Below are 25158 nucleotides of genomic sequence, written 5' to 3'. Positions count from 1 at the left end.
TGGGAGGAGAGGAGGGAGGGGGCTGTGATAGGGATATAAAATGAACAACAACAACAACAAACACAACAGCTAGGAATATCTGCATCTTCTCTTTCTGAGGCTAGATGAGGAAGCTCCAGTTAAGGAAAAGAGATCCAAAAGCAGATTAACAGAGTTAGAGACAACCTTTATCCCCAGGTTAGGAGTCCCACATGAAGACCCAGCTGCATAACTTTTACGCATGTGCAGAGGGCCTAGGGCCATCCCGTGTATACTCTCTTATTGACAGTTCAGTCTCTATGAGTGTTTATGGGCCTAGATTAGTTGATTCTGTATGTTTTCTTATTGTGTCCTTGACCCCTCTGGCTCCTTCAGTCCTTTCTCCCATTCCTCTACAGGATTCCCCAAGCTCCACTTAATATTTGGCTGTGGATCTCTGCTTCAGTTTTAATCAGTTGCTGGGTGAAGCCTCTCTGATAACAGTTTTGCTAGGCTCCTTTCTGTAAGTATAGCATGATTTGATTAATAGTGTCAGGTGTGAGCTCCCTCTCCTGGCATGGGTATTGATCCAGGTGTGTCCCTGGTCAGCTCTTCCATCAAATTCTGCTCCATCTTTTACCCCTGTACGTCTTGTATGCAGGAGAAATTGTGGGTCTGAGGTTTTATGGTGGGATTGGTGCCCCAATCTCTCCATTGTTAAGTCTTGCATGGTTAGAGGAGTTGGCAAACTCAGACTCCGTATCTCCTACTGTTAGGAGTCTTAGAGTCAGCCTCATAAATGCCTGGGAATTTCCATTGCTCTAGATTTCTAACTGTTCCAGAGGTGCCCACTCCCAACCCACTTGTGTCTCCCAGGACTCTCTCCCTCTATCCTTCCCCAGCCTCACCCGTCCTGTTTGGAAACAAACACTTCCCCATCCAGTCCCCCCTCTCTCATCTCCCCTCATGTCTAATCTTTTTTCCCTTCTCAGTGAGAGTCAAGCATCCCCCACTTGGGCTCTCCTTGTTATTTAGCTTCTTTGGGTACTAAATTTATATCATTTCCACCCTCTCTGTTTTCCAATTTTTTTTCCATGAGAGCCCCTTCAAATTCATGGCCTTTTCTTTAATTATTGTTACACACGTTTATATAAAAACAGCCTATTAAATCTGTTTAGTCTTGTTTATAAGTGTATTTGTTAAAGACTGAGCTGGATTGAATAAACTTATCAGGAGGTTCATCCCTAAAGAACATCGATTCTCTTTTGTCTTTGCTGTCATTAACTGCCTGCATTTCTCCATCTGGGGTGCGGTCTTGTGAGATTTCTTTCATCCACATCGGCGTGTCATCTGGTGTTGTCACTGTGCACGTCTGTTCAGGCAACCATGTTTTTGAAATTTTATGCATGCAGCTTCTCTATGATATTCAGAAGACAATGTAACAAACATTGTTTTGCACTTCCTTTGATACACAGGCAGAAGTAAGCCATGAGTTGTTTTAACTTGTTCTATCTACTATGTGACAAGACTTATTCTGAGGAATCACAGTCGCTGGGTTGATGTAGGCCCAAGTCCACACCTCTGCAGGGAACGACTGCTTGGGGAGGCTGAACAAGGGGAGTTTGTCTGCACTTGTCTCATGCCACTGCAGGGCCAGCAGGTCCTAGACTATAGAGAAGCACCGAAGCACTACACAGGGGCTGAGGAGAAAGCTCAGTGAGAGATGTGGGAAAACCAGATGGGGGTCCCTAGGCCTGTGAAGAGGCTGGTGCCCAAGGGGGTCTCAAACTCTTGGGCATCCAGGCACCATTGGGAGTTATAGAAGAACAGAAAACAGAGTTAGGGACAGCGTCTTTACTGGGAAGGGGTGCAGGGAGGGGAGCTCTGGCTTGTTCCAGTGGGGTGTTTGTCCTTAGCTTGATAGAGAGAGGCTTAGTGGTGGTTGTGGCTGGGAGCACAGAGCTCTATGCTCTGACTCTGTTTCTCATGGCAGATCTTGATGGAAAGAGACACTCTGTGCTGGTTCTGAACAGTTTATTGTCATGGTGAAAAATGGATGTGTAAAACCATACCCTACTTCTCAGGGTGGGCCTGAGATTAACTATCTTTTGCAGGGAGGAATGTCTGGAAAGGGAAACTTATTGGGTAAGCCCTGTGAACCCCTAGGTACCTCATTAGCATAGAGAACTCTGTTTTGGGTCTACATGACCTGTAATCATGTCTCTTTTATGTGAGGAGCATGGCACATGTTCTAAGTCAGGAGTCTGGCAGGGGGCTGAGAGTTGCCTAAGTCTCAGGCGTGTGCCCAGCGAGTCTCTGGGTCTCAACCTGCTCTACCTTACACAACTTCCCTGACATGGTTTTACCTACCACAGGTTGATGTTTGATCTTTGCTTCCATAGACATGCTGCCTTTTTTTCCTTTGAAAAAAACACACGAAGGAAAATCAAGTTATAAGAAAAAATATATTTGGAATCACATTTCTAAAAACTTTCAGTTCACAATGAGTTGACTTACACTTTGGGGCTTATAAGGTGACTTGTGGGACAAATGGCTGCCAGAAAAACATCTGTTCACTCCAAGGCCAGAAGATAAACACATAAGGACCTCCAAAGCATGTCCCAAGTAGCCAAAGGCCTTCCAGTATGTCTTGTTTCTTCAAGTTTCCATAATTTCCTAATATGCCAAGCTGGGACTAAGCTTTTAGCCCATGAGCCTTTGAAGAACATTGGAGATTTGAGACACAGTAAAACCCTGTACCTTAATGAACGTCAGCTTCTTTTCCGTTAGACAGAAGTTTTGTCAGAGTCAAGGTCAGGAGTCCAGAAGGTAAGAGGACACTGCATGTATTTCAATCTTAGTAATTGAAAAGAGAAGGAAATGGAAGAGGATGCCTAATTATACAGAAGAATGTCTTACTGTGGTACCCTGAAAACACATGTAGATGAAGCAGTGAGGCCTGTTACTCTATACAATTAGTGTTCACTGATACAAATGGAAGAAGACATTAAAGGCTTATTAAGCACATGCTGTTGATACGGAAAATAGGTTGGAACTGGAAAAATACTACCACTAGTAGTATCAATTGATAATCTAGTTGAGGTGCTCTGGTCAGTAGCTTTTAAGAGCTTGACTAGATTGAGTTTTAGAAAGAGCATAAAATGTGAAATCACAGACAGCCAGAACAAACTTTTCAGGAGCTTCCAAATGGAGACAAAGAAATAGACGTGCTACTGTGGTCATCCATTTGTGAATTGTCAAAGTACGCCATTACTGCAACAGAACTGGGAAGTCACGAATGGCTTGTGACCCAAATACTACAAAACTTTTATTACTAGGTGCTTTACAGGAAAAGTATATCAAATTTTGTTAGAGAAAACATTTGTGTTTTGTTTTGAAAATTAGACTACTATACTTACTCCTGATCTGGATTCTTAGTAGAGTCATTTGTGTTTCTGGCTAAAGGCTCATATTTTAACCCCTGGCATCAACAAAGTCTGATTGAGAAGAAAGAAAGAAAGAAAGAAAGAAAGAAAGAAAGAAAGAAAGAAAGAAAGAAAGAAAAAAGAAAGAAAGAAAGAAAGGAAGAAAGAAAGGAAGGTGATAACTTATTTGAGAGGCAGCTTTGAGGATCAAGAGGAAAACTATTTGATATACATCTATATATCAAATAGCTTTCATATATATGTAAAACAAATGTATTTCCTTTACATATATAGATATAAAACAAAATGTATGTAACAAACACTATATACATATATATATATATACACACACACATATATCAAAAGTTCAATTTTATATTTCTGTCTAACATACTTGGGAAGATCAATTATTCTTGGTTAAGGTTTAAGTTATCATGAAGTCTTTGAGAGCAAATTAGGAAGTAAGAAAACTTGCATTATATAAAGTTCGGGAAATAGTCTTAAAGCAAAAGCTCAAACGACAACTATTCTAAGTCAGAGTGTAATTCCTAACTGAAAAGAGGGCAAGGCCAGTGTTCTGAAGAAACTTACTTGTAAGGCAGTATGTGTTGCAATAACTGTGGGGTCTTAGTTCACTGAGCTAATAACCACACACTGCCATTGTGATTCTGGGGAAAAATGTTTATTATGGGGCAATAACGGCGTGAATGAGAGAATTTTTACTGTCGCCACACCACTGTGGAGTAGTTCTGCTGGAATGTTGTTTCTCAAATTAGTAGCACATTTCTGATAAAGAAAGGAAGTCGCCTTAACGTGAAACTGCTGTGTCATTTCTTCTTCCTTAACCGAAATTCCAACCAGAGTTCAGGAAATGCCCTAAAGGGTGACTTCTCTTTTCTCCTTCCTCAACTAAGTGGATTCCAAGCTGTTCAGACCATGCATTCCTCATGAACAGACCCCTTGACTTTTGCGCTTATGTTGAGGGACGAGGGACTATATGTGGAGCTGTTTGCAGCTGTAATGACATAACACAGCTAGAACCCAATCAGTGCTGGTAGGTAACCAAACCGGAAGGTTAATTTTCTATGCTTTAAACAGATATGAAGACAAGTTCAATCGATACCTGTTTTGCCTTGATAATGTGCATAGCTCGCTTGTAATTAGGGTTTTTATCTCGCATGATAACCAGGTAGCAGGCTCTTAGAGCAGCCAACCTATGATTTGCTCTAATGTGCATGAGATATAACTGGAATGCTATTAATGTCTTATTTTAATCAAGATGTACAAATCACTGTTTTGGTTCATGATAACCTAGGGAATTTATTCCTCTAGTTTAATATTTTCAGATATTTATTAAATGGGAATGCAATCTAGCATTTTATTGCATCATATGCTATTTCATGAGTAAATGTTAATTTCTGTTTACATTCTTACTATGTCTGTTTTTATTGGTTTTTAAAGGTAAGAGTATATAAGTTTTATTCTTAGCAGATAATAATACCAGACAGGATTTTAGCATGTGTTCTTTTCCCAAGGCTAGGCTAGGCTATTCTTTTGTACTTAATAGATTTAGGAGATTTCAAGTATACTAAACCAGTAACTTTTAAAGTAATAATTTTAAATTGAAACAAGGTCCTAACAATTAGGGCTAGGGCTGTTTCTCTATATGTGTATGAATATAAATATAGAAGCGTTAATATATGTATATGTACATATATTTGCTTCTGTGGTTATTCCATATCATCAATACTATTCTCGTTTCAGTAGGAATAGGCACTTTGAGAGCAATACTGAACCTGAGATAATATTTAATTTTGTTTGAGTAATTCATCGGTAATTTATTTGCCAGAAGCCTCATTTAGTGATAAAGAGTTTTCAATGTACTTGACAATTTTTCCCCGTTCAAAGGCCATGTCAACAAAGCAAGCTAAAACAGAATGCTGAGTTCAGCAAGATCATGAGGGAAGGGTACTTCACTTGGATCTTACATGAAACTGATTCTGGCCAGACACTTTCAAGTGGCTTTTGAATTAAATCTTTTCCATATTTGGTGGAAGCAACCTTAAATAGGTCAAACTTGAGGTTTATACTTGAGTATTTAAAGAAACTTGAAAAGCTATGAACTCAGTGGAATTCCTATCTTCACATTGTTTGTTTCATGGGTTCTGTTACTTTCTCCTCTGCTTTCTTTGTGAAGCAGTAGAATAATGTAATGGATGAGGAGGTTTTGCTGAACTGAAACTTGGAGTTGGTGTCAAAAGCAAAACAAGTTTCTTAGATGTTAACTCAACTTAATGTCTTAGACACAAGCATTTGGATTCTAACTAGACAAGATACTTTGCAAGGTGTTTGTGTAAGATGCCAAATTAAAGCAAGTAGACTTTTCAGGAATTGTAGTGGTTTGCAGAGTGGAAGCAGAAAATCATTTTTAAAAACAGCGGCTTGAGAGCTGACAGAGACAGACTCAGATACTTTACATCCAACCACTGCACTCAAGTCAGGGACCCCTGTGGTAGAGTTAGGGAAAGACTGGAAGAAACTGAAGTGGAGGAGGACCCCTAGGAAGACCAGCAGTTTCGAATAACCCGGACCCCTGAGATCTCTCAGACACTGAGTCACCAACCAGACAGCATATAGGAGCTGGTCCAAGGCCCTGACACGTTTACAGCAGAGGACTGACTGGCTTAATTAACCCTGGAGAGACTTGAGTCCCTAGGGTGTGGGGAAGTCTGTCAGTGGGGGTAACATCCTCCTGGAGACAGGGGAGAGGAGGAATGGATGAGGAACTGTGGGAAGGTGGACCTGAAGGGAAGCAAAAACTGGACTGTAAAAAAATAAGTGATGATGATGATGATGATGATGATGATGATGATGATGATGATGATGATGACAACGATAAATCAGTGACTTGAATAGTCAGGAAGGCAAAAGGAAAGCGGAAACAAAGTGTCCTTACACAGTTGTTTGAACATGGATAAAAGCTGCTTCAAACAGAGTCATGTGGATAATAACGGGATAACTGTGCAAATCTTATAAATCCATCAGTGTACTACTAAAACTATCTCAAATCAGCTCACCATTGCAGATTTCTCTGGGAGATCACCTCTTTTTGTTGTTGGCTTTTGTTTTGCTTTTAATTGCATTTTAAATTTACATTTTAAATGTTATCCCATTTCCTGGTTTCCCCTCCAGAAACCTGCTATCCCACACACCCCTCTCTTCTATGAGGGTTCCCCCTCACCCACTCACCCACTTCCTCCCACTTTCCCTCCCTGACATTCCATTACTCTGGGACATCGAGCCTTGACAGAACCAGGGGTCTCTCCTCCCAGTCATGCCCAACAAGACCATCCTCTGCAAAATATGCGGATGGAGCCATAGGTCCATTTCTGTGTTCTCTTGGGATGGTGGTTTAGTCCCTGGGAGCTCTAGAGGGTCTGATTGGTTGATATTGTGTTCTTATGGGGTTGCAAACCCTTTTAGCTCCTTCAGTCCTTTCTCTAACTCCTCCATTGGGGACCCTGTTCTCAGTTCAATGATAAGCTGCAAGCATCTGCCTCTGTATTTGTCATGCTCTGGCAGAGCCTCTCAGGAGACAGCTGTATCCGGCTCCTGTCAGCAAGCTCTTCTTGGCATCCACAAAAGTGTCTGGGTTTGGTGGCTGTATGTGGGATGCAGGAGATCAACTCTTACAGTTAAAAACGATCAAGATAACACCAGAATAAGACGTGTAGTTTTGGCAGATTCAAAAATGGGTCAAGTTTACAAACGAATTGCATGCGTCTTCCTGATGTTTGCAAATGTCACCTTGATAGGAACACCTGCTTGGCACCAAGTAAAACTACTGCAGAGAGCAAAATCCATGGTTACTCCGGTTTCCCGTGCTAGTATGAGCGAGCAGAGGAATTCAAGACCTAAAGCAGGGGGATGAGAGAGGAACCAACCCCACAAAAGCCATGAAGACAGGATAATAGAGGACTCGAACAGAGACAGTGCCATAGTGAAAGCGAGCATTCTACAAAGCGTTCCTTTGCCAGTTGCCAGTTTCAAATGCAGGACTCTGCAGGTGTTACAGAGATATCTCGGCGTTTGACTGCCCTCCCCTCCCCCAACTCGGGTGAGCAGTTGATAGTCGTGATTCTGTGAAATGGGATTCTTTGGGGGCATGAAAAGCCCTATTTCAAACCAGAACAAGAACGATCTAAGAGTGGAGGCATTTGAATTATAAGTTAAGAAACTAGGGAAAGGCAAGTACTGGTGAGGTGAGAGGGTGTTGTGGAACTTCCTCAAGAGACCAGTGTTAAAAACAGGTTGGTTGCTTGGCGCACTGGTGAATACTTGGGATCCGTGCACGTGGGTGTCAGAGGCGGGAGATGATGAGCGCAGGTTCCAGGCCGTCATGTAAGAATAGTGCATCCCTGGCCACATGTTAAAAAGAAATCTTGGGAAGATCTTGTTATAGATTTTTTTTAATTATTCCCAGAGATAACAGCAGATTGAGCCCCACACCCCTAAAGACCCATAAGGCTGCACTTTTTTTCTCTTTTCTCTTTTTAAGTTTAAAAGAAGAGATGAGAATTTGATGTAAAAGTTAGACAGGACATAATGAAGCGCATTCAAGGTGCTAGTGGAGGACTTCTGCTAGGACCCCATGCCCTCGTGTCTGCTTCTGAGTTACCTGGAAGGGTTTTTAAAATCATCACTTGTGTACATTAAAACGCTCTTCAGTTTTCCTAACAAAGACATTATGTTTATGTCCTACCTACTGCCATTGGAGCAGACACATACCCTTCCTTTGACTCCGTCCTATATTTCTTTCTTATACAAACATGCTCCCAATGCTTAGAAGACAGTGTGCACATGGATAAATATTTGGTTTTCACCGTACGTAGACCCAAGAAGGTGAGCCAGGGCTTTCTACATAATTCCATATAGAGCGTTTTTACACAAAGGTCGAGACCAGGACCTGGGATGCCGATGGTGTGTATGGCCAGGTGGTAATATTCAGCGCTTCTCTTCCCTTGGAGGCTTTGCAGATGCAAATACGACCGAACGCACTGGACCATGTCGTGCCAACAGCTGGCAGGCAGCACTTTAACTACCAGATTTTAAACTTTAAATCTCGATTTCTCCTTAATAACGTTTAGTGAACAGGCATCTGACCCTTTGATATCCTCTCAGGTGCTTCTCTCCAATTTGAAAAAGCCACTTTCCCTCCTCTACAATTATAATTTGCAGGCAATTTTCTGGCAAAGGATGATTTGTCCTTCCTATCAAAACTGCACATATCATTATAGATTTTTGTATTTTTTTCTACCAAGCTCATATAAACCTTTTACCTTTTCCTCACTATTCTCATAATTTAAAGCACCAGTGTCATTTTACCCCCCTCCATCTTTTCTTTTAACTGAAAATAACCATCCCTATGAGCTTTTTGAGAATTTCTTGCCAAACTTCCTTATGAAATATTTAGGAAGTCTGGAGCATATATCTCCTCTTGAACTGAGTAGAGAGAAGCTAGTCAATGGGCCCGCCGCCCACACAATGTGTTCACCAATGACGCCATTTTCTGAAGAAGCTGGAGATCCTGCCAGTTAAGCTAAGCAAAAATTTAGCATGTGCAAAAACAGGACACACTGTTTCCTTTAGAGCTTGGGGCCATTGTGAGAAATGGTAAGAAGGAGGCGTGGAAAGATAAGGGGGAGACAGACCTATAAAAGTTCTGCTTATCTTAAGACTTGGAGGGAGTCGATCATAGCCGTAGCTCGATTGGATACATCAGCATCATTATTTGCATAAGCTTTTCGGCTCCAGTCATCTAGAAAGATTAGAAGGTAAAAGACTGTGCATTTTTGTTCATAGAATATTCCTAAGCCTGCTTTAACCCACTTGGGATCCCAGGCTGAGACGGGGAAGCAGACTTGATTTCTCATCTCCAATAAGAAGGTCTACCCAACTGACATCTGTTTGCCATGGGAAAACTAGTTCTTTCAAATTAACTCTCCCTGGGCATATTAACTACTTAAGTTTAGGCTCTTTGCCCAAGCAGTATATAGTCAACACAAAGTGAACTCAATAGTATTTTTGTAGACATTTTGTCTCATATTGCTTTATTTTTTTTGGTGGGGGGTAAATAAAAATAAAATTTGTTTTTATTTTTTTGCCTTACTGGCTTATATATTATAGTTTCTGATTTTTTGTTTTTATGGGTGTTTATGTTTCTTGTTTTTTTCCCCCCTTTAAAAAATTCTGTAATTTGTTTATGTGTTAGTTTGTTTTCTAAAGTCACAGAGAAAGAAAGAGCATTGAGTTTGATAAGTGGGTATATGGAAAAGTGGGTAAGACTATGGAGGAGTTAAGGGAGGGGAAACCATGATCAGAATATATTGAATGAAATGTTTTTTATATGAGCTATGTGGACTGATATCTCTGGGCCATATTTTGCAAGTATGTATATTGTTGGTAATCAGAAAGCACATTGCTGAGAATACAAGAGACCCCACCTCATGAGAGAGGAGAGCTGCTGATAAGCAGTGACATTTCCCAGTGTGGAAAGAGTCATTTCTGTGTTGACTGACATCAGCTCTGAAACAAGTTGTTCGAGCAAACACATGATTCAGTGATTTCTCTGTTTTTGCCTGGTATAGAGCTGGTGGAACACACAGGGAAATAGGAAGTCAAATACGCAGTTTTAGCGTCTTACTCATTTTCCACGTGACTTCAAATAAGTCTGTTTCTGTCAGTGTAAACTAGAAGAATTAATGCCGAGTATGGAGAGTGAAGGTCAGGGTCCCGGTACGAGGGTAAACGATAAGGAGTCTGTTGGGGCTTAAAGTCCACTCTAGGACCCAAGAATAGCTATGGATTTCTTAAGAGGTCAAACTTGGGTTGGACAAAAGGAGCTCCGAGACAGGGAATCTACCCCTGAGCATGAAAGGAGGTCCTTTCCCTGCCTCCTTATGAAGTCTCAATTCCACATTTCTGACAGATTTTCATAGCATTGAATCTGACAATCAGCTACAGCCTCATATCTAAGCTTTTCACTCTGCCTCCTAGGAAAGTAGTTCTCCTCTTAGGGGACTGCTTTGGGATTGAACTTTCAGAGCACAGTGAAGGAGAGAATGTGGTAGCCATGCACACTTTGGGAAGGAACTGTCAATTTGCTTCTTCCCCATAAGATATCACACATCCCCCTGCTCCCCAGAGTGTATTGTCAATTCGTTTGCATTCTGCGGTTGTAGTGACATGTATCTATCCCAGTAAACACAGCCGATGAGATGTAGGACAACGCTTTTCTAGATTTGTATGAGGATGAAACAATTCATCCCAACAACAAAAAGCATACTCACCACTCTCCGCAATTTTCTAAGATAAGTAGATACTTTGTAAAAAAAAATAAGTAGGTAAGTTAATATTAACTCTTTTAGTATGAAACCAAAGAGAGGGGCAGAGTACTAACCACTCCTGCCCGAGTAGAAGCCCTCTTTGATGAATGTTAACACATGCCTAAATCATTTATATTTGGTGAAATCTTTCTCCTTATTAACCACCTTTTCTTCCCTCCCCTCCTGTCCTCTCCTTTCATCTTGCCTCCTTCTCTCCCCTCCTCTCTCCTCTGCTACCCCTTTTTATTCCTCATCTCTCTCATAGCTGCTTTCTTCTTAGGTGATACTAGGAAGCCCTGATGATGTATTATGTGTTTTTTTATGTACTAAAGACTCCCCAAGTTCTGCCATATATTTCAATCTGACAATGCTCTAGAGGCAAGTGGTGCTGTTACTATTTCTCTGAAGAGAAAATGATGATTTTGGAAGACTAGTTGACTTTCTCACGGTGGGTAATGGGTGAGCAATGTACCAGAACTGGACCAGATCTGGGTCTACACAGTACTTGAACTCTTCATTTGTTGGGGACAAACCCTCATCTTTATAGCAAGAGAGGGGAAAGAGTTCAGTGTGTGGGGGGAAAGACCCATCAGAATCAATGCTATCCTAACTGTTTCCAAGTCTTACACAAGGATAACGAGGCCCCTAACTGTATTCAATTTGCAAAAATAGCAGATGCAGAGGTAACAAGGGACAAGAAAAGATGTCTGAATTTCATGAAAGAAAGGGGCGAAGTGAAGAGACTCATTAATGTCGAAGCAGTAGATGGATAACCGGGGACAAATATCAAGTAGATTTGCTTCAGTTTGGGCAGGGAAAGGTCATTGATTATTTTTGGTTAAACTGGTTCACAGAGGCCAGGTCTCCACTAAAAAAAAGGGAATTAATTGCTTCCATTTCTCACTAATTGCCTCAACATTTCCCTTTGCTTTGTCATTGGAGATTTGGTCAGAGAGGAGAAAAGTCAAAAGTCAGAGTTTGATGGAATCTACATAAAAAGGGAATCTGAGGAGACCAAATTATGGCATTTGGTGTAATAATGATAATGATATTTAGCATTTTCCCTGGGAGTGCTGTGGATTTTTAGAGCCCTTTTCAATCTTTAATCAGACCATAGGGCACATTTAAAAGAGTTCACTGTTTTTATTTCCATCTAGAGGATAAGGCATCACAGAGAGATGGACTGACCCAGGGCAAGTCTCCTGAGATGTTAATCCCATACATTAGATCATCCCCTCCAATGTAGAGTTTTAGCTCGAAGCCTAGGCTCTTCCCAGTGGCTCAGTTCATTCTTGTTCCTTCAGCCTTTAGGATTTTTACACACAGCTGTTTGAGATTTCTGTGTCTTGTGAGGATTGAAAAAAAATCACCCATGAAAACAGTATGGAATTATTTTGGTACTGTAAACATTAGTTTTCTGCCTGTTCATGTTAGAGCTATTATCATGTGAGAAGACCTTGTACTTTGTGTTTGTTTGCGGAAAAAGTTAGTCTTTAAAACCCTTTACAGTGACAAGTCCCTTGAAACCTGTGGGTTTTGTCTGGTAAACATTTATTGTTTTGGAGCCTAATTGGCAATTTATAAAGCACAGTAACAGTATTGTGCACATGTTGGGGAGGGAGGTGTTAGATCACTCTGGCTTCTATGGTTTACAGTTCCTCTTGAGTGACATCTGTCTCTTGAGGAAGTTCCAAACCTGCAAAAGCAACTCTTTCTTTGCTGGGTAACCAGAAATGCATGCTGTTGTTAAGTGTATTATGCATTCTCAGAAACATGTATTAGAAGGAACATAGGCTTTAAAACAAGACAGTTAGATTTCCAAACTGTCTCTGTCATAATCAGCTTTTTGATTCCAGGCAGGTTATATTATTTATGGATAATTCTGCTTCTTCATTTGTAAATCCGATCTATCTACTAGGAGTTTTATGGCTGTTAAATGAGAAGCCAATACAATGCTTATCAACTAATGCCTGTGCAGAATAGCAATCTTGCAATACCAGCTTCTTAGTGCTATTATTGGATATTGGCAATGTATTGAATGATTTACTATTGATGAGACTACACTTAAACAGTATATGTTATGCAGGCCACTACTTAATTAAATACTTTAATTGAACAGGAGGCTTTCAATATTATGAATGAGCTGGATCATCTCCCTGCAGTCCACAAACTTTCAAAACTAAGTGATTTTGATTGGATTGTGCTTGGGAATTATTTGGGAATTATGTTGTTGTTTACATTCATTGTGCCGTTAAGTGTCCATGCATACTGAGAGGAAACATTTGGTCCAAATCTATGGTGATTTGTCATTCAAAGTGGAGTCAGGCTGGCTGAATTGATTCAAAAACTTGCAACCTATCACAGCTTTGTAAGCACTGGAATACATTTCCACATTGGCCTTTGTTGATGAGCAATTGAATCCCTTATGCTCACCCCCGTTTTAAAAATATAGTAAGCATACATTTTCATGGTTAACCCCTTTTGAAAAGATGTTACTCACATTGAGAATAAATCAGAACTGTGGATAGTGGCATTGCTTTTCCTACAGCCTCCAGGGGCTTCTCCTTGGTGGTTCGTTTCACCTAATAAAGTATAGCTAGCATGTGCCTATGGTTAGACCCAGGTGTTAATGTCCTAATTAACAAATGTGGTCCTCTGGGTATGTGTGTGGGCCCAAGTTCTCTTCTACAGCTCCTGCCCCTTGCCTACTTTCCATAGAGCTCAGACTGTCCATGGGTCTTTTCTTCCCTTTGTAGATATTGTGGAGTCACTCCAAAGTGATGTGAGCCTCTGTTGTCAAACTAGCAGCTCACGACTTCTTGGACTTGTTATTCCTAAACAATGCAACGAAGTAAAACTCTCTTCAAATATATAAACAGAGCACACCTCAGAAACAGCAGACCCTGAGATTGTATACATGGGAAACCTGGTTTGACTATTTTGATTAACTTGACTGTTCGAGTCAGTCAAAATGTAATCACCAGTTCAGGCAATGGTTTTGACAGATTTTTTGGCCTGCTGATTGCTGATTTGGTTGGCTTGCCTGTCAGGTTGAAGTGGTCAGATTGACTGGAGACATTCTAACAGATAAATTTGACTCAGGAGGACGTGGGCGGCTGTATACCAGAATCTACTTTAAATAACTTTATTTGAAATCTGCACCGATTTCCCTGGGACTAGGGAGAGAAGTTTGAAAGTGACATGCTGCAGCATTTGACTTTCTAGACTGAGTTGTCTCAGCGATAGTTAGAGTTGGCAGTGTATTTATAGGCTACAACACAATCACATTTTCCTGATGCATACACAGTTCAATAATCCTGAAACTTTATTCCAACTTTGGAGCACGCTAAGAAAGCCTTGCTTTCGTTGACTTTTCTGAAGGGTCGATGATAGACGCATGACAGTAAATGACTTCTCAGATATTGTGTGGTCTATTTAATTAGCAGGGTTTTATAGTAAACAGAGCTGACCTTGCCAGTAGTGATAGTCCTCCCAGAGAGAATTTATGAACGAAAATGAAAACAAAACACTGAATAGAAGTTTTTATAAGAAGCAAGAAAATTTTAGCCGAACTTTACTCTTTAAGCTAGTTTTAAAGGAAGCCATTTTAGGTATCAATTATAATGTCCCTTCGGAAACTTGATTTTGCAATGAACTTCCAAACTTGGGCAAGACAAAAATAACACTGTAAAAATGGAAAGAATGATTTATGCTTATATTATAGTCTTAAATTTTTGTGGGGAAGACATAATGAGGTTATTGTCTGTTCTAAGCACATTTTTATAAAGTCTGGTTTATGTTGGTTGAGTAGCCTAATGTGTTTACATTGAGAGTCTGAAATATCCTGTTATTGTTAGAAAGAATTATTTATGTGCTGTTCCTTAACTCCTCCCAAATTCTTACTTTTCACATGAAAATGTTTTGTATATGTTCTGGACTTAGATGTTATCTCGTGTACTTAAAAACATAAATTCAATATAAGTTTAGATAGAAGTTAGGGACAGAGTGTTTGCAAAGACTTTAAAATAATGACACATTTCTTCAGATAGCCTAACACTCATATTTTCTCTGTGTTACAGTCCCTTAATCTATCATGTTGTTTTTTTTTTTTAATTTGTGATTGATCAAGGGAAAGAAAGCTTACGTTGGCTTTGCTTCCAAGTTTATTTTTTTCAGTCATGATATGAGTAATTGTTCTTAGCAATAAAGCCATTTAGTAGAGTGAAAGAGGTCTCTATGTAACATTTCTTATGGTAAAGAAAGGGGACATTGGGCTATATATTTAAATATCATCATTATTCATACTGTTTCAGTGATCATCTTGATAATGTACATCAATTATACATTTCAGACTATCCCAAATTTATGTTACAGAAAACAACTCAGGGGCATGAATTTTGAAATGCTCCCTCCTCGGCATTAGACATTTTCATGAAGACATTTGTTAATCTGAGTAGCAAAATGTTCCATGATGGCTCCTGACTGGGAACAGGGAATTGGTCTGGGATGTTTTGGGTGCTTTCTTTGTTCTATCATATACTCCTACCTTTCACCTCATTGTGTAGGCCACAGTGTAAGGATTCCCTTTCCCTAGTGGGATGGGATGGTCAGATGAGAAAGGGTAGACAGAATAGCAATACATGTGTTTGATTAAAAGCAAGCAGTATGTGCCAAGTTATACTACTATCGTTAAACTATGAATGCATTTTTTAACTTAGAATTGAGCACCAGGATAGAGGTAAGTAGACTTGGCCTGCTTATACATCTGTAATCTTTATTTCTCTGCTCCTTATCTAATTTAATTGAAATACCAATAAACAATAGTAGTTACAGGTGATTAAGTCAGAGATCATAAAAGGGATTAATCAGTGGCTATAAAAATTCTCTGAGAATAAATAATAGTGTTTATTTATATAATAATAAGAATCCCATTCAAAGAAACTTGATTGCTTATACTATAACCTTGTAGCTGCATATTAAAAAGTTTACTTTGTATGCTAGAGAACACTCATATATACTAAGCCTCTCATGGAGACTGAAGCTACCAATGGCGGAAACACTGAGACGTCAAATTGTCTGTGCACTAGATCATTACTTTTGCTGTGCTCGTGGGACGACGTAGTATTTAATGTTAATAAACTGTCTACCACTTTGGCATCATAAAGGACTCTACAAGTCATAACAAAGAGGTCAGAACCATGTTTGCACGTGTGGTGAAAAGTCTGTAAGGATAGATCGGGGAGGTATTGAGTTTGAAGTTCTTGTGAGTTCAGAAAGGCTCCAATGCCCTAGGCTAGACCTCAGAGCTGCAGTTCTCTTGCTCTCTTCCTTTCTGGGTATCCCTTTGGTCTAATGGAGTCCTTTCCTTCATTGGATTCTCCACTTTCTTCCCACTTGGTCTGGCCCTTACCCCTTTTACATCCAGCCTTTCCTAATTTGAGTTTCATACACTAGCTCATCCATGGCCAGTTGCTGCCATAGAAGACAGTCCTATAACGATATATATACTACGACATAATTACTACTTCACGAGTCTTAGCTGCAGTTGGGCCTTCTATCCCACCCATCAGCACTACAGCCCATCTTCTAGCTCATCGGGCAGATTTCTTATATTTAGCTTCTCTCACCCTGCTTCACACTTTCTTAGCTCTCTCTCCGTTACGACTAGATGGATTTGCAAAGAATCACATTAAAATAATCTAATACAACGTGAGATTCCTAACCCCCTCTCAGAAATCTGCAATGTCAGGTTCCATTTTCCAGGAAGAGAATGTTTCTGATAAAGCTTGGGTCTTTGCTTTGGTCTAACACCTATCCTCAGCCAGCTAACTAATCAATCTAATCAATCTCCCTTTTCCCTTGGGTCTTCTGCCTGCCTTCTGCAACTGTTGTGTCTCTATAAGCACACTTGCAAACATATATGTACACACGCCTCTATTCACCTATAACCACTGAAATACAAAAATATGCAAAAATCATCATCTTGTTTATCATTAGGGGACCACCTCTCCCCAAGCACACCCATGTGAACTCTAAAAAAGTAAAAGAACTTCAGAGCATGGATAAAACCTTTGAAGTGTCCCTTGGAAACCCCTGGATAGCATCACCCATGCAAAGAGTAAGGAGGCCTTGGCACTGAGCGCAGCCTACTTCACGGATCACTGCGTTCTTGATGCTATAGCACACAGCAATCTGGTGCAGAGACACTTGGAGGGTGTCTGCACGTACACGGACTTTGAAACTACATTACCAAGTGAGTTCCTCTATGGAGCTTGTGGAGAAAGAGGGGTCAGCACCCTGTCTAAGCCTAAGTCCTGAGATCTTGTTCACAGTGGACTGTCCCTGCAGGTCGCTTTCCACTCCCTGTCCCTAGCAGGAAAGGGTGCTCCCAAGAGTCTGCAGTGACCCACTTATTTCCAAGTCTGCTAACACCATCTCTTATTCCTTCTCTCTGTGGCATTTGACTCTGTGAAACACTCCTCCTTAAACTCTGTCCCACTTTGACCTTGGGATCTTACACTGCCCTCCTTTCTTGGGACATTTGTGAGATTTGTTTGTTTGTTTTGTTTTGTTTCTACCACCCCTTGGTGCTGCTCAGAATTCTGAATGCTCTGTCCTCCTGATGTTTGTTCTTCTGGATGAACTTAGGAAAAAAAATGATTCAGTGATTTCTTCCAAGTCCATCCTTCTTCCTAGTTCTGTACTTCAGCTATTCCCAACCTCCCTCCGAGCTGTCCCTCAGGCTCTGATTTCATGAAGTCAATGCTGAATCTGTTGTTTTTTTCCTTCAAAATGCACCTTGTTTCATAATTCCCCTCTACATGTCTTCTAATCCCATATCACAGAATCGTATGTGACTGTTCATCCTCTTTATCCCCTGTGTAAACTCACCAGGGCTACGTACTGTTAATCACGTCTTTGTCTATATTATGAGAAACACTTGGTTTATATTTTCCCACTACAGAATCTATTCCCATTCTTGGACTTCCTAGTCTTTTCTCCCAAGTTACTAAGTAAATTGCTGTTTGTTTTTGGCCCTAGTGTGGTCATTTAATAACTTAGTCTCCACGTCATTGGTAGTGGCATATTTCTGAAGTGGTAAACTGATTGTAACTGTATCTTTCCTGAATCCCCCAGCAGTTTAATAAGGCTTTAAGAATGAAGCTTGGAGAAGTATTTTCAGATCTTTATCAGTTGTCTATGTTTATTTCTTTTCATGTGTATTTTGTTGAGGTCAGTGTGAGAAGGGGAGAGGACAGGAGAGAGAGAGGGGGGAGAGAGAGAGAGAGAGAGGGAGAGAGAGAGAAAGAGAGAGAGAGAGAGAGAGAGAGAGAGAGAGAAAGAGAGAAGAAGAAGAAGAAGAAGAAGAAGAAGAAGAAGAAGAAGAAGAAGAAGAAGAAGAAGAAGAAGAAGAAGAAGAAGAAGAAGAAGAAGAGGAAGAAGAAGAGGAGGAAGAAGAAGAAGAAAGGGAGGGAAGGAGGGAGGAACAAGCATTTTATCGGTGTAATTTCTGCTACAAGGGCATTTTGGTAGCATCAAGAGGTTAATTGAAGGCACTGTATTTGGGGAACTGTTTTGTTTTTCTCCCCAGCATTTTCTCAAGTAAAGCTGTGATTGGGAAATCCCATACTCTCAGCATTTCTAGGCTGGCTATTTCTTAAAAGTCCTCAGCAAAATCCATGATATCACTAGAATGAAAAGAATAAAACACAGAACTAATAAGAAAATAAAAACATATCTTTGTTCCTTTCTCATGGCTGCTGTGTAACAACTTTGCTAAAAATACTAGTGGTTTGAAATCAGGACCTAAGTGTGTTGTGTTGAAATCTGGTGGGCAGAGTGTTTGCAAAGCTGCTCTGGGCTACACTCAGGGCATAGTAAGGCTTACACCCTTTCTAGAAGATCTAGGGAGTTTCTGTTGCCTGTTCCCAGCTTTTACCTGTTTTAGTTTCCTGTGTCTGGTTGATTTCAGCTCTATTTTAAATCTTTTTTCTTGGATATTTTATGTATTTACATTTCAAATGTTATCCTCTCTCCCTGTTCCCCCTCTCCCCTCTCTCCCTCACCCTGTTTCTATGAGGATGCTTCCCCTCCCAACCACCCACTCCCACCTCCCCGCCTTGGCATTCCCCTACACTGGGTACCAAGCCTTCACCAGACCAAGGGCTTCCCCTCCTATTGATGCCAGAAAATGCTATCCACTGCTACATATGTGGCTGGAGCCATGGGTCTTTCCAACACGCCCTGTCTCATCTGATTTCTCCTCTTATTGCCACATCTTCCTCTGTCTGTTCTGTCTCCTTTTGGTATGACCCTAATGATTACACTGGACCTGAACAGTAATCCAAGGTTAGATCTCCATGGTAGAAGTTTCCTTACATCTTCAGAACTCCTATGTTGTTGAAAATTGTATATCCAGATTCCTTCTGGGATCTTCTGAGGTTCTGAGGCTTAAGATGTCAGTAACTTTGATAAAGGATGTATTATTTTATACTACAAAGTCATAAAATTATTAGGAAGGCTTAGACATGTTAAAAATGTCTTCCTAATACAGTTTGTTCTCTCCTTCTATCATTGATGTGAAGATGTTTTTCATTATTTTATAGTTGGTTTCTTTTCTCAAAAACAAAGTATGGGAACGAGGTCCCAAGTTTGAAATTCTACTAGAATTTCTATGCATTACAAATTACAGTATTGCTTAACATTTGGGTTTTATTAGTCTACACTAAGTGACACAGTAGAAAGATTTAGTATACATCCATCCTGTCATGGTAAATCTATCCAAGTTCCTAATAGATTTAAAAATATTTTGTTAGTTAATGGTGTGTGTGTGTGTGTGTGTGTGTGTGTGTGTGTACATTGGGAGGCAATTTTGTGAAGGTGTGCAAGCTGCAAGCTTTCTGCTGTGGAATTATAGGAAGCCCTTATGTCTGTGTGCATTCGAGAACCCTCCTGGTGGAAGTGTAGAGACAGTCACTTGAATGACTGGGATGTATGATTTAGCTTGTGATTCACTGGTTTTGTTTTCACACTCAAGACTTTTGACTAAGTTCAGCTTCTTAGATTTTTTTCCAGTAAAACATTCCTTGGGTATATACTTTTTGTATCCATAAAAATCAAAACGAGTATGTTTCCTTGATTCTGAAGAAACACGTACTTTAGATATACAAGGGGAGGTCAATCTATGACAACTGTGTGACTGAGGGTCATTCCTAAGATGGCCTAATACTTGAGGAATTTGATATTCTACACATTTTCATAACAGGTGCATGTGAACCACAGAAAGCCAGAAATCTATCACATAGATTCGTTAAGTAAAATGAAGACAAGATCAGTTTTACCCTTTTCTCATAAACGGTACCAATCTCTATAAGAATTGAGTGATGGAAATGTACTTATGAACAGGGCCAGTGTCAGCAGTTTGTCAATCAAAATGAATAATCTCAGTCTCATTTTCAATTAGATTATTTTAATATTTAACTACCTAAAATGCCCCAATCATATTCTTTAGAAAATTGTTAGACTAGAATACTGCATTTCTAATGGTGACATTTTATTATGATAGAAATGACTTCATTAATTGATGATCATACATCAACCCATAAAGTAGATAAAAGATATAAAAAAATTAGCAGTCAAACATAGTTTAGAGCCCTTTTAATTGTTTAGGTTTTCTTTTCCCTCTCAAGCGTAAACCTTTATATGACACTTTTAGGTTTCACAGAAATGTCAAAATTTCACACACACACACACACACACACACACACACACACACACACACACACACACAAACCTATATTCATATATATTAATTTCAGCCAAACTAAATGGTCTGTGAATTTCTTTTATAAAGTTCAAATAAATTGACATTGTATTGGGATCATCCTAAATGCAAACACTGGGACATAATAAAAGCGATAGAGGTAGCACATGTGGGAGGGAATGATGCAAGGCGTTTCAAAAACAGTGAGTCTTGAATTCTTATCACAAACATTCTCTTTTGTGACTTCAGATCTATTCTAGAACATGGGGAATTTTTTAAAAAGTGCATTGGTAACTTTCCAAAAATATTTGAAACATGACCTTTTAAAGAAGCCAGTCCTGTCTCCCATTTATTCTCTGCACCATTGAAAGAACATTTGCTACTTCATAATGAAAATAATATCAAAAGGTCACTGGGGATGAAAAATAGTACAGTCAAGCACTACAGGAGGGTTTTGCTTTAACTGATGAGTGAATAAAAATACAGAGTATTATTTGAACATGTTTGTTGACTTATCTTAATAAATATTTAAGCTTTTGTGAAATCAGAAAACCCTCTCCCCCCTCATCCTCTTGTTTCCTGGTTTCCACAGATCCTTGATGTTAAACAAATCTAACAAAAATAACTGGAGGGTCTAAATGAGGACCCACATGTAAAACAGAACACATGACTTTTGTTCTTATGGGCTTCAATTACCTTTATAAAGGTTTTTTCCGCCCCAGTTCCACCCATTTTCTCTTAAAATTTCATAATTCACTTCTTTTTTATTGGATATGTTTTAATTTACATCTCAAATGTTATCCCCTTTCTTGGTTTCCCTTCCAGAAACTATCTTGTCCTGCCTCGCCCTGCTTCTATGAGGGTGCTCCCCAACCCACCCATGTACTCCCTCCCACCTCCCTGCCCTGAGATTCCCCTACTGGGGCATCAAGAGCTTTGACAGGACCAAGGGTCTCTCCTGCCACTGATGCCTAAAAAGGTCATCCTCTGCTACATATACCGATGGAGCCATAGGTCTAGCCCTGTGCACTCTTAGGATGGTGGTTTTGTCCCTGGGAGCTCTACGGGGTCTGATTGTTTGATATTATTGTTCTTCTTAAGAGGTTGCAAACCCCTTCATCTCCTTTGGTCCTTTCTCTAACTCCTGCTTTGGGGACCCCGCTGTCAGTTCAATGGTTGGCTGTGAGCATTCGCATTTGTATTTGTCATGCTCTGGCAAAGTCTCTCAGGAGACAGCTATATCAGGTTCCTGTCAGCATGCACTTTCTTGGCATATACAATATTGTCTGGGTTTGGTGGCTGTATATGGTCTGGATCCCCACATGGGACAATTTCTGGATGGCCTTTTCCTCAGTCTCTGCTCCACACTTTGTTTTTGTATTTCCTCCTGTGAGTATTTTTGTTCCCCATTCTATGAAGGACTAAAGCACCCACACTTTGGTCTTCCTTCTTTTTGAGCTTTATATGAAGCTGTGAATTGTAAATTGGGTATTCTGAGCTTTTTGGGCCAATATCCACTTATCAGTGAATGCATATCATGTGGGGGGTGTGTGTGTGTGTGTGTGTGTGTGTGTGTGTGTGTGTGTGTGAGTGATTGGGTTACCTCACTCAGGATGATATTTCTAGTTCCATCCATTTGCCTAAGAATTTCATGATGTCATTCTTTTTGATAACTGAGTAGTACTCAATTGTGTAGATATACACATTTTCTGTATTCATTCCTCTGTTGAAGGACAACTGGGTTCTTTACAGCTTCTGTCTATTATGAATAAGGCTGCTATGAACCTAGTGGAGCATATGTCCTCATTGTATGTTAGAGCATCTTTTGGGTATATGCCCAGGAGCAAGTCAATCCATTCTTATTGCCTGTACAAAGCTCAAGGCCAAGTGGATCAAGGACCTCCACATAAAAACAGATACACTCAAGCTAATAGAAGAGAAAGTGGGGAAGAGTCTCGAACACATGGGCATAGGGGACAATTTCCTGAATAGAACACCAATGACTTATGCTCTAATATCAAGAATTGACAAATGGGACCTCATAAAATTGCAAAGCTTCTGTAAGGCAGACACTTTCATTAGGACAAAATGGCAAATGAGAAGTTAGGAAAAGATCTTTACTAATCCTACATCTGATAGAGGGCTAATATCCATTATATACAAAGAACTAAAGAATTAGACTGTAGAGAATCAAATAACCTTATTAAAAATGGGGTACAGAGCTAAACAAAGAATTCTCAACTGAGGAATATTGACTGGACAACAAGCACCTAAAGAAATGTTCAACATCCTTCATCATCAGGGTGAGATTCCACTTCACGTCAATCAGAATGGCTAAGATCTAACAACTGGCAAGGATGTGGAGAAAGAGGAATACTCCTCCATTTTCATTGGAATTGCACGCTGGCCATAGAAATCAGTCTGATGGTTCCTCAGAAAATTGACATAATTTACTTCTTATTTACAGTCGAGTTTTATCCCAGTGTGTATCTGTACCACATTTTTATCATCCATTCATTATTTAGTGGACACGAGGGTTGCTTCCAACTTGTATTTATTGTGACTACAGCAAAATGGATGTAAATGTGGAACTGTCCAGATCATAGGATTCGGTGTCCTTGCCCAGGTCTGTATATCTGGGTTCTGTGGTAGTTATTTATTTATTTTTTGAGAAGATCTAGGATGTAGTGATTTATACTCCACCAATAGTGTCACTAACAGTGTGTAATGGCTTTCTTCCGCCCATCTATATCAGCCTCAGTTATTATTGATAATTCTTCATGACGGCCATTCTGATGGGGTAACATCAACTCTTATAATGGCTTCCTAATGGATAGGAATATCAAACATACTTTTGAGTCTTCCAACACCATTTGTATTTATTCTTTGGTGAACATGCCATTTAGTTGCATAGCTAACTTTTGCTTCATTACTTGAACATGTATGTCATAAAGGCATGTGACATATTTTGTTCAAATTCACCCTTTCCTCTCCTTTTTAATTAGTTCCCTATCTTTAATCTTAGTGATTTTTCCTCCCAGCTAAACTATGCACTCTTCTTTTATAACCTACCACCCACATCCACTTAGTGCTCCCTGTATGTTCATGGGTGTATGACTACCTACTGGAGCATAGGTAACTCTCAGGGATCCTATCTGTAAAGCAAAATGTCTCCTTCCAGCAGCCATCAATTTTCAGAAAGCTGCTTGTCTAGGAGTGAAACTTCTTGTGGCACAACCTAATCTATGCTGGCATTTTGGCTGGCTTGTTATTACATAGATCTTGGGCATGCAGGCTCAGGTGATGAGAGTTCCTATGTGTAAATGGTGCTGTTGTGTCTGTAAAATCTGTTTCGCCACAAATGCCCACTACCTCTGCCTCTTACACTCTCTTTTTTGACGATCTTTAATGTTCTCTTCAGGGACAGGTTGTGATAGTATTATTCAATTTAGAAGGAAGAACTCCATATTCTTAGTCACCACATGTTAACTAATTGTGAATTTCTATTTTAATCACCATCTACTTTCTAAGGAACTTCTCTAATGAACATTTAGAGATGTGCCAATCTTTGTGAATGCATAATTACTCAGGTACCAATTTATTAATCTGTCCATTTAGCAGAAAAATAGTATTAGATTTTCACCTAGTGCCTATAATACAGGCACATATTTTTTGATCCCGTTAACTGTACTGGATATGAATGAGTCTTAAATCCAAGCAAAATGTGGTTGGTAACTTTCATAACCTTTGTGGCACTATCATCCAGGTGGAACTATGATGAAAGGCCAGTCATTACTGTAGCTGCTATTGCTCAGAGCTGGGTTAAACCATTGATTATTTTACTCTCCTGCTGGCTATTTAAAAAAATCAAGATGTTTGATTCTCGGAACTTAATTTTTGAGCTATTTGCATATTCCCATTATGAATTATCTGTCATATGTATAGCTGACATAGGTACTATACAATCCCCATTACTATCAAAAACCAGTTTTCATAATGATGGACATGGCTATCCATCCACTTTTTAAGCCAGAGAACTTGTTTTTTTGGGGGGGGTGGTTTACAACAATTCATTTTTGAAACATTTATTCAATACATTTTTCTTTTCTTCTTGACTCCATTCACTCTTATCAGATAGCTTTACTTTACGCAATGGCTTTTGTTGACCACCGTTTATTTACTCCTTGAAATATTGTGGACTTAACTTCTACCACTTACTTCTTGGGGTGAAGAAAACAAAACCACTAAATACCGAGCAAATGGAAAGGGTAAGTTCCATTGGCCTTTGCAGTTCCAGTTATGACATAGCTCTGTTTTCTCCTTCCCAGCGACCTTTCTTACACATCACCTCCTATTCCAGGTTCCTTAAATACGGTGCTTCATCTTCCCTCATTATTTTTTTCTACACTCTTCCTTAAGTTCCCACATACTTAGCTACCAGGTCTCAAACTCTTCAATGCTATCTTTCTAGACTTCTGCTAAGGTAATGCGTCTTTCCAAATATACATGTGCATATTTATCTTTTCTTCCTGTTATGTAGAGTACTTGAAGACACAAAGTCATCTGTATAATTGCTTGATTAAATCCTCACAAGAAAGGGGACTGTATTTTCTTTTTAAAAAATTCA

General features: G+C 39.7%; 1 protein-coding gene across 1 annotated transcript in view; it reads left to right on the top strand.

Annotated features, from left to right (window-relative positions):
* Window positions 1-4298: 4298 nt before the first annotated feature.
* Window positions 4299-25158, top strand: part of Tfec (transcription factor EC) — a 74108-nt gene continuing 53248 nt past the window's right edge. The window contains exon 1 of the mRNA NM_022379.2: window positions 4299-4437. The gene's annotated coding sequence lies outside the window, so the exon portion shown is untranslated. The remainder of the gene's footprint in view (window positions 4438-25158) is intronic.

Source organism: Rattus norvegicus, chromosome 4 (assembly GCF_036323735.1).
Source record: "Rattus norvegicus strain BN/NHsdMcwi chromosome 4, GRCr8, whole genome shotgun sequence".
Taxonomy (NCBI): domain Eukaryota; kingdom Metazoa; phylum Chordata; class Mammalia; order Rodentia; family Muridae; genus Rattus; species Rattus norvegicus.
Note: the sequence above shows the minus strand (reverse complement) of the source record. Positions and strands in the feature narration are given on the sequence as shown.